The sequence below is a fragment of the Muscardinus avellanarius genome (assembly GCF_963383645.1).
Source record: "Muscardinus avellanarius genome assembly, contig: SCAFFOLD_48, whole genome shotgun sequence".
In the NCBI taxonomy this organism is placed as follows: domain Eukaryota; kingdom Metazoa; phylum Chordata; class Mammalia; order Rodentia; family Gliridae; genus Muscardinus; species Muscardinus avellanarius.
The window spans coordinates 52,770-65,332 of NW_027664495.1; positions in this window are offsets into that span (position 1 = coordinate 52,770).

Genomic DNA, 12,563 nt, shown 5'->3' on the forward strand with positions numbered 1-12,563 from the left:
CAAAATTTAAAGACCTAGGGGTGTAGTTTGGAGGTAGAATGTCACTGGGTTCAATACGCAGTGGGATTAATAAATCAATACATACATATATAAAAGTAAATATAAGCCAGGCATGGTGGTGCACACTTCTAATCCCTGCACTTGGGAGGCAGAGACAGGAGGATCGTGGAGCCTTGCTGGCTTAAGAGACCCTGTTTCAAAATAAAAATATAAATAATTGGTCTGGGAGCGTAGCTTGGAGGTAGAAGGGTTTCCGGGAACCCCAGTACTACACAAAAAATTAAACATTTCTTAGTAGAGTTAATTAACATCCTTATCTACTTTTTCAGCAGAAATTAGAAACTTAACATTATACCTATACATAGTGGAAAATTTAGCAGACGTTCAAAGCCTTCCCTTATAAGGTTTGGATTGAGAAACATAATATCTTCTCTCAGCATTTTGAAAACATCATTTGTTGCAGTTAAGGGGGTTCTTTTTCAAATCTCCTGTAAGAAAAAGCCTGTTTGTGCACCTCTGCTCAGCATTTGCAGCCAAGTCCATGCTTTAGGAAGTGAACTTGCAGGCACAGAAGGGCATGCCTGGAATCCCAGTATCTGGGAGGCTGAGACAGCAGGATTGCAGCTTAGTGAGACCTATTTAAAACTAAAAATAACTAGGAGTGTAGCTCAGGGGTCATGGCCTCCTGGGTTCAATCCCCAGTACCACAGGGGGAAAAAAGGGTGGGGAGAAAGTGACCTGACAGCTGTCACTCATGGTCCTGCCTATAAAGATGGAGCACTGAACTCCTAGGCAAGAGACAGAAGAGAGCTCAGACAGAACTCAGATCTGCTCAGATCCACCAGGACAGGAGGGCTCTAAGGTTTAAGATTCAATTGTAAGAAATAGTGGAGATGAAATTCCTAAAGCTTAGAAACTCAGCAAGAGCCTCAGCAAATTAATAAGACCCTACTTCAAAACTAAACAATGGGCTGGGGATGTAGCTTGGAGGCAGAATGCCCCTGGGCTCACTCTGCAATATCACAAAATAAATCAATAAATTCCTAAAGCTAAAGCACACTAAGAAGCCCAGAGCGCAAAGGAAGGACCTGCACAGGTGACGCCGAGTCCTCTGTCCCGCGTCACTTTGGGAGGTGTTGGACTCCACACACACACTTACTTTCCTCTTTTCCTTCCCCAGAGCAAAGAAAGACCGGTATTTGGAAAGCCTCCTTGGTCCGCAGGTATTTGGCTTTTGAGGTTCATTATGATTGAAAAGTTTTTGTTGTAAAGCCAGGTTGGTGGCGCATGCTTGTGATCTCAGCATTCAGGAGGCTGAGACAGGAGGATCACAGTTTGCGGATAGCCTCAGCTACTTAGGAAGGCTCTCCGCAAGTTAGTGAGACCTGTTTCAAAATAAAGAAGTGAGTCAGGCATGGTGTCACACGCTTGTAATCCCAGCGCTTGGGAGGCTGAGACAGGAGGATCACACAGGTTCAAAGCCAGACTCAGCTACTTGGTGAGGCCTTCAGCAACTTAGTGAGACCCTGTTTCCAAATAAAGTAAAAAGTAGGTCTGAGAGTATAGCCCGCAGGTAGAAAAGCCCCTGGGTTCCACCCCCAGTACCATACAAAAAGAAAAAAAAAAAAACCAGAAAGAAATTGGGAAGTGGTGTTGTTAAGCTGACACCTTTGCCTCCAGAGAGAAGACCCAGCCACTGGGTGGTGGATATGGATGTCCGCATGGGATGTGCTCAGGTTCTGAGTGTGGGGGGCTGTGGGATGTGTGTGTGTCCTGGGGTGGTGGGCTATGGGGTGTGTTTGGGTTCTGGGGCAGGGGGGCTGTGGGATGTGCTTGGGTCCTATGGAGGGGATTAGGGTTAGGGTGGTCTCAGGCCCTGGGGAGTGGTATATGTAAATCATCCCACTTAGGTGCTGACTGTGGGATGTGCTTGGGTCTTAGAAGAGGGGATTAGGGTTAGGGTGGTCTCAGGCCCTGGGGAGTTGGTATATGTAAATCAGCCCACTTAAGGGCTGATCTTTATGGAGTTTGCCTTCATTGCATTTTGTCAGTTGTAGCAGCTTTTATAGTGGATTGAAATTTTTGACTATCATATATTACTCATGTGGAAATCCTCTTATTATCTATCCTGCATATCTTGATTGACAATATTTTTATCCTTTTTATTTTGGTGTTTTTGATATTATATTTTGGGAAAGTGCTGGGGCTTTCACGCAAGTTTATTCTCTATGATACTCTGCTAGCCAGGCGAGGTGGTGCACACCCGTAATCCCAGTACTTGGGAGGCTAAGACAGGAGGAACAGAGGTTCGTGACCAGTCTCAGCTACAAAAAGCGATACATTCAAATACACGCACAGCCTCTCTTGATGGCTCCCTCCTAACCTCCTCCAGCTCCTGCTCCTCCCTCCCTGTACATACTGGTAAGGTTGTTGGTGATACCTTCATCTATGGACATAATATTTCTGCTGTTTCCTTCCCCAAGATTCCTCTCCCTCCCCTTCTACCTCCCCAGCCCCCTTCTCCTACTCTACTGGTCCCTCTCCGTATTATCACCAAGTTTCTCTTTCTTATTTTCTCTCTAGCTTCAGCTATGAGAACAATCATATGACCCTGACTTTCTGAGACTGATTGATTTCACTTAGCACCATGTTCTCTGATTCCATGTATTTTCCTGCACATGATGGGATTTGGGTCTTTAGTGTTGAGTCAAGCTCCATTGTCTATATAGACAACATTTTCCTTCCCACTCATCGGATGATGAATGTTAGTTCCATAATTTCCCTTTTGCACACTTTTCTGTTTTCAATATGAGTATTCTAACTTTAATTCTTTGGGAAAGAAACCAAAATTATACGTTTAATTCCTTTGGGAAAATAGCAATGGCATAGCTATTCATTTTGTGTGTGTGCTGCTAGTGTTTGAACCCAGAGGCATTCTCCCTCAGAGCTACACCCCCAGCCTTTTGATTTTATACTTGTTTTGGCACAAGATCTCTCTGTTGTTGAGAGTCTCAGTAAGTTGCTGAGGCTGGTCTTGAACTTGCGATTTTTCCATCTCAGCCTCCCAACTATGTGGGATTACAGGCTTGTGCCACCACTCTGGCTGCTATTCATTGTTTTTCTTTCTTTTTATGATACTGAGGTTGAACCCCGGGACATTCTTTCCCCAAACACTACCCCTGGCCATTTTTTATTTTTTATTTTGAACGAAATTCTCACTAATTTGCTGAGGCTGGACTTGAATATGAGATCCTCCTATTTCAGCCTCCCAAGTACTGGGATTACACGCATGTACCACCATACGCAGATTGCTCCTTAAAACCCTTTGCTATCTCTTGCTTCCTCCCCCAGGTACCTCTAGACTCTGGCCATAAAAGTCTCCCAAGCACAGAAATTGTCACAGGACAAAATGACATCAGACTGAGTGTAATGACTTTATTGGGCTTTCTCTGCAATTCTCTGAATAGACACCGTAGCTCCAACTCCCAACCCTCGCTCTCACTAAGGGAGTGCTCCAGGACAGACAGTGATCTTGAAGCCCTTGGGGAATGGGTTTTAAAACCTTCCTGAGGTTTTCTATCTGTTCTTTTATGATGTTCAGAATTGAGTTGGGGGGAGGACCAAGGACTTTTGCACAATTTTGATCCTTAATTTGAATGATTATCTCTGGGCTGGCCCAGGCCCTGATTCCCTGGGGCCCCTCAGTCTCTCCCTTTCCTGCTCACTTCCCCAACCTCACAGAAAGGGGATGCTTTAATTCTTCCTGTTCAGATGGCTGCTTTAATTCTTCCTGTTCCCAGATCCTCTGCCCTGCCTCAAAACTTCCACTCTGCATAAAAATCTCACCTTTCCTTTGTTACCTCTCCTTGCCAATCACTGAAGCCTCACCAGACCATGCACTCACTTTTTAAAAATTTTATTTATTTATTTTTAGTATTGGGAATTGGCCCATTCCACTGCTAAGCTACACCCAGCCTGATTTTATTATTATTTTTTATTTTGAAACAGGGTCTCTCTGGGCTGTAGAGGACCTCACTAAGTTGCTGGTCCTCCTGTCTTAGCCTTCCGAGTGGCCACCACGCTGCCCGGCTGACCACCCACTCTTTCCTGAACATGTCATTCCCTTTCCAGGGCCCAAGGCCACAGCACCAGGCCTAAGATGGTTGGCGTGTTAGAAACAGATTTTAGGGGAATATTGAAATAAATACTCATTAACTCAAAAGTAACTCAGTAAGTTCCTTTGCTTCTGTACAGATGGGTTGTGCGCACACCATAAATAAGAACCAGCATGCTGGGCTGGCAGGACTGGCTCCTTTTTATCCTCCTGACATATAGCCCACTGTGTCATCCCTCATTGGCTGAGATGAGGCCTCATAATCTAATCTGATTGGCTATTTTCCCCCTAGGAAAATTTTTTTTATAGAACTAAGGAATAATAGGAAACCTATACCTCTGGTAGTGATGGGATGGTGGGGGGGCATATAGACACGTGTACCAGAGGGTTACAAAATGGATTCCTAATGTTACAAAATGAATACCAGTCAGTTTTTAAATGACCTTGTAACTTTGATAAAAAGATCATTGTTCTTTCCCATATTGGGAATAAATTCACATATGCTTTTGATGAAAAATAGTAAACATCAGTATTTTAAGGTTTTTCTCTTACATCTTTGCAGATGTAACTAGTAAATTATGAAAAAGTTGTAGAGAAAACAACAAAGAAAGTTCGAGGAATTAAACGCAGAAAATATGCATCTAAACAAACAGACTGCTTACCTTTTATCTAAGTCTAGCCAAAGAAGATATGAAAAAGTTATAGTTAAAACAGGGGAAACCGAGTGTGGTGGCACTTGTAATCCCAGGACTTGGGAGGCTAAGACAGGAGGATCACAAGTTCATGGCCAGCTTCAGCTACTTAGTGAGGCCCTCCACAACTTAGTTAGACCTTGTTTCTAAATACAGAATAAAAAATACGGCTGAGGGTGTACCTTGCAGGTAGAATGCTCACTACTTGCTGAGGCTGTTCTGGAACCTGAGATCTCCCATCTCACACTACCAAGTACTGGAATTACAAGTGTGTGCCCTCATTCCCGGCTATAATTTGTATTTCTTTTATTATTATTGATGAGCTTGAATATTCTCATATCTTTCTTTCATAAATTTGCCAACATTTTTTTTTGTACTAGGGAGCATTTTCCCTCCAAGCTGCACCCTCAGCCCTATTGTATTTATTGACTTACTTATTATTTATTTATTTTTTCAAGTTAATGGAAACAAGGCTTTATTAAGTAACTTTTAATATCAGAAAAATAAAACTCGTATAATTCTCTTGACAGCAAATATATAATATCAGTGCTTTGGCCATCTTAAGTTAAAGGCCCTTTTTCATAAGTTATATGGTTTTAAACTTTACTCAAATTGATTTTATAATCCCTATGACTTCCCTACATATACATAACAAAAGAGTGTAGTAAAATTAGCAAATACTAAACTATATTGATAATTTATCATTCTTAGTTTGTGGTTTTTAGAAACAGTACACGCACCTAATATATGTTGATTCCTTGGCTTATTAGTTGCAGTGTACAATGCAACAAAATACAAAATACGTGCTTGGTGAACATTCGTTCATATCTACAAGATGGCAGCTAGAGATTAGGTTTCAATACTGACATTTAACTATTCTACAAGCAATTAGCATTACATCATAATATGCCATCAAGGCAACTTTTTTATACTGAAAAATCAAAATAAAAACCGTTATTTGTCAACTTTTATACGAAATGTAACTCTTCAAGTGGAAATAAAAAATAAAATTTGTCTATTTACTATTGAATACACATAGGATTTCAATTTTCATTATACTGGGGGAAAAAGCTCTTTTGTGTTGGGAAAATAATGCTTCAAAAAAAATTAGTAGAAAAACCCACCAGTATAATGTTTTGTTCTTCAATGCCAGCACAGATTTGGGAACATACTGAGGATGAAGTTATGGACATCCACAGGTGAAATGTACAAGTGTAATTTAAAGAAATCTTTCCTTGTGATTGGAAATAGTTTTGAAATGAAGTAAACTGATTGGAGGTCATCACAGCTGCTTTAGTGAATTATGCCAAGGACATTATTATCTCCCTCCCCTCTCCTAAAAAACTAAAAATATATGTATAATGTGCAAGACAAATATGGATTGAACAGAAAATGTTTCACATTTTGATCTATAGTCTAAAAATGAATGGATAGCTTGGTCAGACTAATGAATGGAATGTTCACATCCTCAATTATCAGCTAATATGGGTACATCCCAAAGCCCTTCCTGAGACGGGAAAACCCAGGCGGTCATTTCCACACCCACCATGGGAGGCTATGGGCACGAATTCACAATGGAGACAACTGCATTGCTGATCCACTGATCATACCAGCCTTGAGCGTTCTGGGCGAGATGAAGGTCAAGGTAGCAGTTTGTGTCCCAAATTGTAACCAGTGATCTAGTAAACTACCATCAGCCCTATTATTATCAATAAGTAATCATCATGCATTAAAAAGTTACTTGCAATCCTGTAGAATTAGGCGTAAGTTGTTATAAAATAAAAAACAAACGAACCTGTTTTGTCAGAACTGGCAGTGTAAAGAAGGCAGCACTGGAAGTGTCTGAGTCATCTGTAATGCCAAGTACCCTTCATAAACTCTTAATGTGGTTCGGCTTTGGGACCCAGTGTTTGGAATCTCAGACTTACACGCTTTTCCCATAGGTCACACAACCTATGATCTTCACTCAGCCTTATTATTTATTTATTTTATTGGAGACTGAACCCAGGGAATAAAATAGGCCTAGGGTGCAGCTCAGAGGTAAATGCCTATTCATTCAATTTTCAGTACCAAATACATTACGTGTGTGTGTGTGTGTGTGTGTGTGTGTGTGTGTGTACACATATATGTATATATACCATGTATATATGTATATATATATTATATATAATAATATATATATATATATATATTTTTGTGGTAACTGGGGATGGAACCCATTCTACCTCTAAGCTACACCCCTAGCCCTAGTTTTTCTTCTTTACTGTGAAACAGTCTCACTGAGTGGCAAAGGGCCTCACTAAGTAGCTGAGGCTAGCTGCAAACCATGATCCTCCTGTCTCAGCCTCCCAAATGCTGGGATTACAAGTGTGTGCCACCATGCCTGGCTTAAATATTATTTTATATGGAGATGTACAGTCACTACTTCTGTGAGCCTAAAAGGGAACAAAGGCAAATGATCAGCAATTTTTATAAAATCATGACAGATCTGACATAATTCATGACATTGAATTGTTTTTTTTCAGGAGTCCCTGAAACTGAATTATTTCATCTAAGGGAAAAAAATCAAGAACTGGTGAATGAAAATAATGACTTGAAAATGCTCATCCATCATTTGAACTTACAAATGAGTCAATATCAGGCAGAATTTGGGTGTTCATCCAAAGAAGAGGTAATGTTTTCAATTATGGAAAATCAGACCTTTTTTATCCTTTTACTGTTGAGTCAATTTATAATTCTCAGGGGTTCTTATTTATTATAATTTAGCTAAAAAGATGCATCCAAAGCACAGTCTTTCTAAAGATCATTTCATTTCCTTCCTTCCTTCCCCATAATAAAGAAAAGTAAGACCCTGTGTAAAACACTGGAGTCATATAGAGGTCAATTATTGGAAGTCTATCTCATCTGCTTCATTTTCTATCCTGTTCCTAAGAGTTATAGCTCTTACTTATCAATACACAAACTTTGAAAAGAAAGGAGATGAACATATATTTTTACTTTTGTGTGTGTGGGGGGGGGCATGGGGATTGATCCCAGGGGCATTCTACCTCCAAGTCACACTGCCGGCCCCATTTTATTTCTTATTTGGAAACAAGGTCTCACTGAATTGCCGACGCCTCACTAAGGTGCTGAGGCTGGATTCAAACCTGCGATCCTCTTGTCTCAGCCTCCCAAGTACTGGGATTTACCATTGTGCACCACCACAGTTGGTGGATTTTTACTTTAGTAAAGTGATTGTTGAATTCAGTTTTACAGACTCCTACTGAGCAAGCTACTATGTCAGATGCTGTGAGGAATGCAAGGTAAACAGGTCAGGCCCCTGGTCTTGGAGAACTCAGGGTGTGAGGACACATGTGGACACAGGAGGATGACATGTGCCTGGCCCTTGCTGAGCCTCGCGCATCCACCACTGCAGTCAATTTGAGAGCACTCTCCTCACATCAAGGAATTTCATACCCAGCAGCAGTCACTATTCATTTTCCTTAGCATCTGTTCCCTCCACTTCAACCATATAGGCATCCACTACTTTCTGTGTCTGTGGATTTGCCCATTCTCAGAATATTTTTCTTGTGTGTGTGTGTGTTACTCGGGTTCCTGGAAACCCTTCTACCTCCGGGCTACACTCCAAGACCTATTTTTATATTTTTAACATTTGGAAACAGGGTCTCATAAGCAGGTGAGGTTGGCTTTGAACCTGCGCGAATCTGCTGTCTCCGCCTCCCAAGCTCAGGGATTAGAAGCATGTGCCACCACGCCTGGCTCTCAGAATTTTTTTTAACTCCACTTAGCATAATAGTAATTGTGTGTGTGTGTGTGTGTGTGTGTGTGTGCGCGCGCACACACATGCGTGTTACTGGGGATAGAGCCCAGGGGCATTCTACTTCTGAGCTACATTCCCAGACTTCTTCTTCTTCTTCTTCTTATTATTATTATTACTATTATTATTATTATTATTATTATTATTATTATTATTATTATTTCGACTAGGGTTCCTGGAAACCCTTCTACCTCTGACCTACACTCCCAGACGAATTTTTTATTTTTTTAAGTTGGAAACAGGGTCTCTTAAGCAAGCGAGGCTGGCTTCGAAACTGCGTGAATCTGCTGTCTCCACCTCTCAAGCGCAGGGATTACATGGGTGTGCCACCATGCCCACTGACCTTTTTTATTTTTTGATTTGAAATAGGGTCTTGCTAGATTGCCGAGAGTCTGTGTTGCTGAGGCTGGTCTCCTGTCTCAGCTTCCTAAATTCTGGGATCATTAGTGTATTCTACCATCCCTGGCTTAATATTAACTTTTATTTTTTGATGCTCAATTCTGAACGCAGAGCCTCATGCATGCTAGACAAGCACTCTAGCTCTGAGCTACACCTCCATCTGCATTCTTAGCTTTGTTTTTTGTTTTTGTAGCACTAGGAATGGAACTCAGTGGGTATTCTACCTCTGAGCTATAGCCCAGCACTATTTTTTATTCTTTATTTGAATAAGGTCTCACGAAGTTGTAGAAGGCCTCACTAAGAAGCTGAGGCTGTCCACAAACCACAATACTCCCGTCTCAGCCTCCCAAATATTGGGATTACAGGCATGCGCCAGCACGCCCAGCCAGTATTACCTTTTGACAAGAAAACATTTTGGGGGTCACATGATAAAAAATGTATTCCCTGGTCAGGTTCTTGTATGGGCTATGGGTGGGACGGAGCACCCTGGCCCAGTGACAACCTTCCTGCAGCCCCACCCGTCCTCTAATAACCCTTCCATACACCTTTCTTCTACTCTATGCCAATGCCACATTTTTGTGTTAACAGCCTTTCTTAATCACTCAAGCCAGAAGTGATATTTCTTTTAAATCATAGTAGACTTTGTTTGTACCACTCTGAAAGCAGGAATATCATTCTGCCCTGTGTATTATCTATATCTTGGATTCATTTTTATTAAAACACTTAGGTCTGTTATTAGACTATACAATCCTTGAAAATAATGTGTTGTGATGTCCATAATGATTTTGTGGAAAAAATGAGTGATGAGATAGAATGATTAAGTTAGAAAGCATTAGAAAGTTTTTATTAAAACTTATTTAAAGGCTTCTTGTGAGGTACTTCTTGGGAGGCAGGCTCTTCCTGCCTCTGGGCTTCCGGCCCCTGCCCCCGCCCTTGCCACTGGACCTCGACTTATCACTTAGTGAGGCCCTTTGCAACAGAGTGAGGCCCAGTTTCAAAATAAAAAATAAAACACAGAGCAGGGGTATATACCTCGGAAATCAAATGCCACTTGGTTCCATCCACAGACACCTCCCCCCAAAATAAAAGAAGAAAAAAACCCCAAAAGGACTAAAACTAAAGTAGGCGTGGTGGTACACGCTTGTAATCCCAGTACTTGGGAGGAAGAGACGGGAGGATGACAGGCTCATGTCCAGCCTCAGCTACTAAGTGAGGCCCTCCACAGCTTAGTGAGACCCTGTTTCAAAATAAAGAATAAGAAATAGGGCTGGGCGTGTAGCTCAGAGGTAGAATGCCCATGTTCAATCCCCAGGACCACAGAAACAAAAGAAGACTAAAACTATCGACAACTCAATATAATACATGGCGCTGAATTGGGTCCTTGATTAGAAAAGGAAAATAAGAGAAAATGATGAAATTTGAAGTCCTTTTTGAATATACTAACATATTAAGTTGACTCCCTGATTTTTATGATGGTGCTGAGGTCCATTAAATGAATTTTTGCTTTTAGGAAATATACACTGAACTATTTAAAGGAAAAGGGCATTACTCTCAAACATTTCAGAAATAATTTTTCATATATATATAAATATATACACACACATATGTATAGATGGATAATGGCTGGTCTAGATTAAGACTATATAAGAGTTGTAATTTCAGAAGAAGTATATATACTTTATTTTGTCTTGTTTTATTCTTAGACTTTCCATATTGAAGACCTCCCGTCAGAGGGCCCTATACCACCCTGGTTGGTAAGTGAAAGTTCTTTCATTTCAGTTCCATTTTCTCTGGGCTGTATTTGCATAGTTAGTAAGAACCATTTCAAAATAACTGCGTTTTCTTTCCTTTAAAAGTTTTGCTGATTGTGTTTAAATATAAGAAATACGTTGAACACCATGCAGGAGGGAGGGGGGAAGAAGAGAAGGGAGTGATTGGCAGAGCTGGAGGGGTGGGTAAGGATGGGGAGAGGTATGGTGGGATGGGTGCTGCCACATTTAAAGCCGTGGCCCCCTGGACGGGCAGCCATGCGGAACCAGAGAAAGCATCAGTAGGACGCTCTTCTTTTCTGGGATTTTTCAGCTGCCAACACCACCACAGACAGGATATTTGGGCAAACAGGGGAAAGTAATATGTCAGGAGCATTTTAGGCCAACTTCAACGATCCTTAATTCCACGAAGGTCTGACTCCAGGGAAGTCCAATAACTGAGGTGTTGGAAGTGGATAGGAAATGAGGTCTATTTATCTCTGCCATGTTCACCTCTGTTCCTGGGAATGGCTTCTGGCAACAGAGCTCATTAGAGTTGTGTAGGAGACCAAGCTTGGGCATTCGAGGTACAGCCATGATTTTCTATGGGGCATTCTTTGGCTTCCTCATTTAAGTGACCAAATAGATCTCTGGAAGTGGGAGGATCCAGGGAGAGAAGCATTGGTTTTTATGGGATCCTGAGTGGAAAGAGTCCTTTAAGAGTCACCCAGCCTGGCCTTTCTTCAGTCATGTTGTCCTAAGTAATGCAATTTGAATCCTTTTCTTCTAGCCAGGCGTGGTGTTGAATGTCTATAGTCACAGTATTTGGGAGACTGAGACAAGAAGATCACAGGTTTGAGGCCCACCTTGGCAACTTAGATACCCTGTTTCATAATAAAAACCATAGCTTGGAGGTACAGTGCTCCTGGGTCAATCTGCAGTACCACTCAGACATACACACACACACACACACACACACACACACACACACACAGAAAACAACAGCAAATGCCTAGACTTACTGTTGGACAGTTGAAGAGCGTGAATTAATCTTAGACTACTTAATCAAAAATCAATCCTAATAACAATAATACTCTTGATATACCTTCTAAATCAGAATTGGGCCACTTTTGCTGTAAAGGGCCAATTAAACATTGCAGTCTTTATAGTCTGCAGATTCAGTTTCTGTTTGCAGCTATCCAACTCTGGGTTATAATAGGTAAACAATGGGTGGGGCTGTGTCGCAGTAAAACATTCTTTACATAAACAGGGCTTGCCAGCTTTGGTTTGCTGAACCCAGTTCAAAAATGCTAGTGGACTGCCGGCATGGATGTGTGTCTGGGCGAGGGCGAGAAGAGGGAGGTGATTGGCAGTGCTACTGTACGATAAACAGGAACAAGCATGTATAGCTGTCAGCTGGGGACACCTCAGTGCACCCCACAGGACACGTTGGCACCGAGGGACAGCACAGGACCCTGAAGCCAGCCTTGTGAGGGTGGAGCCACGCTGCGATGGAGAGGGCCCAGAGAAAGGGCCACGCACAGATTGCCAGGAGCAGACACTGAGACTGAGCTGCAGACCTGGCGCTGGGCCAGTGGCTGGGGATGCTGTGTGACTGTGGGGACTGGTGCCTCCACGTAGAGAGGCTCTGCCACACTTGGACAAGGCAGGGAGAGCCCACCCAGCTCCCTGCCCAAGCAGCTGCTCACCAAGGATAAACAGCTCTCCAGTCTCGCCTCGATAAACAAAGGAAGATTACAGTGCTTATGGGCCTCTGTGCTTTTTCTCCCTTG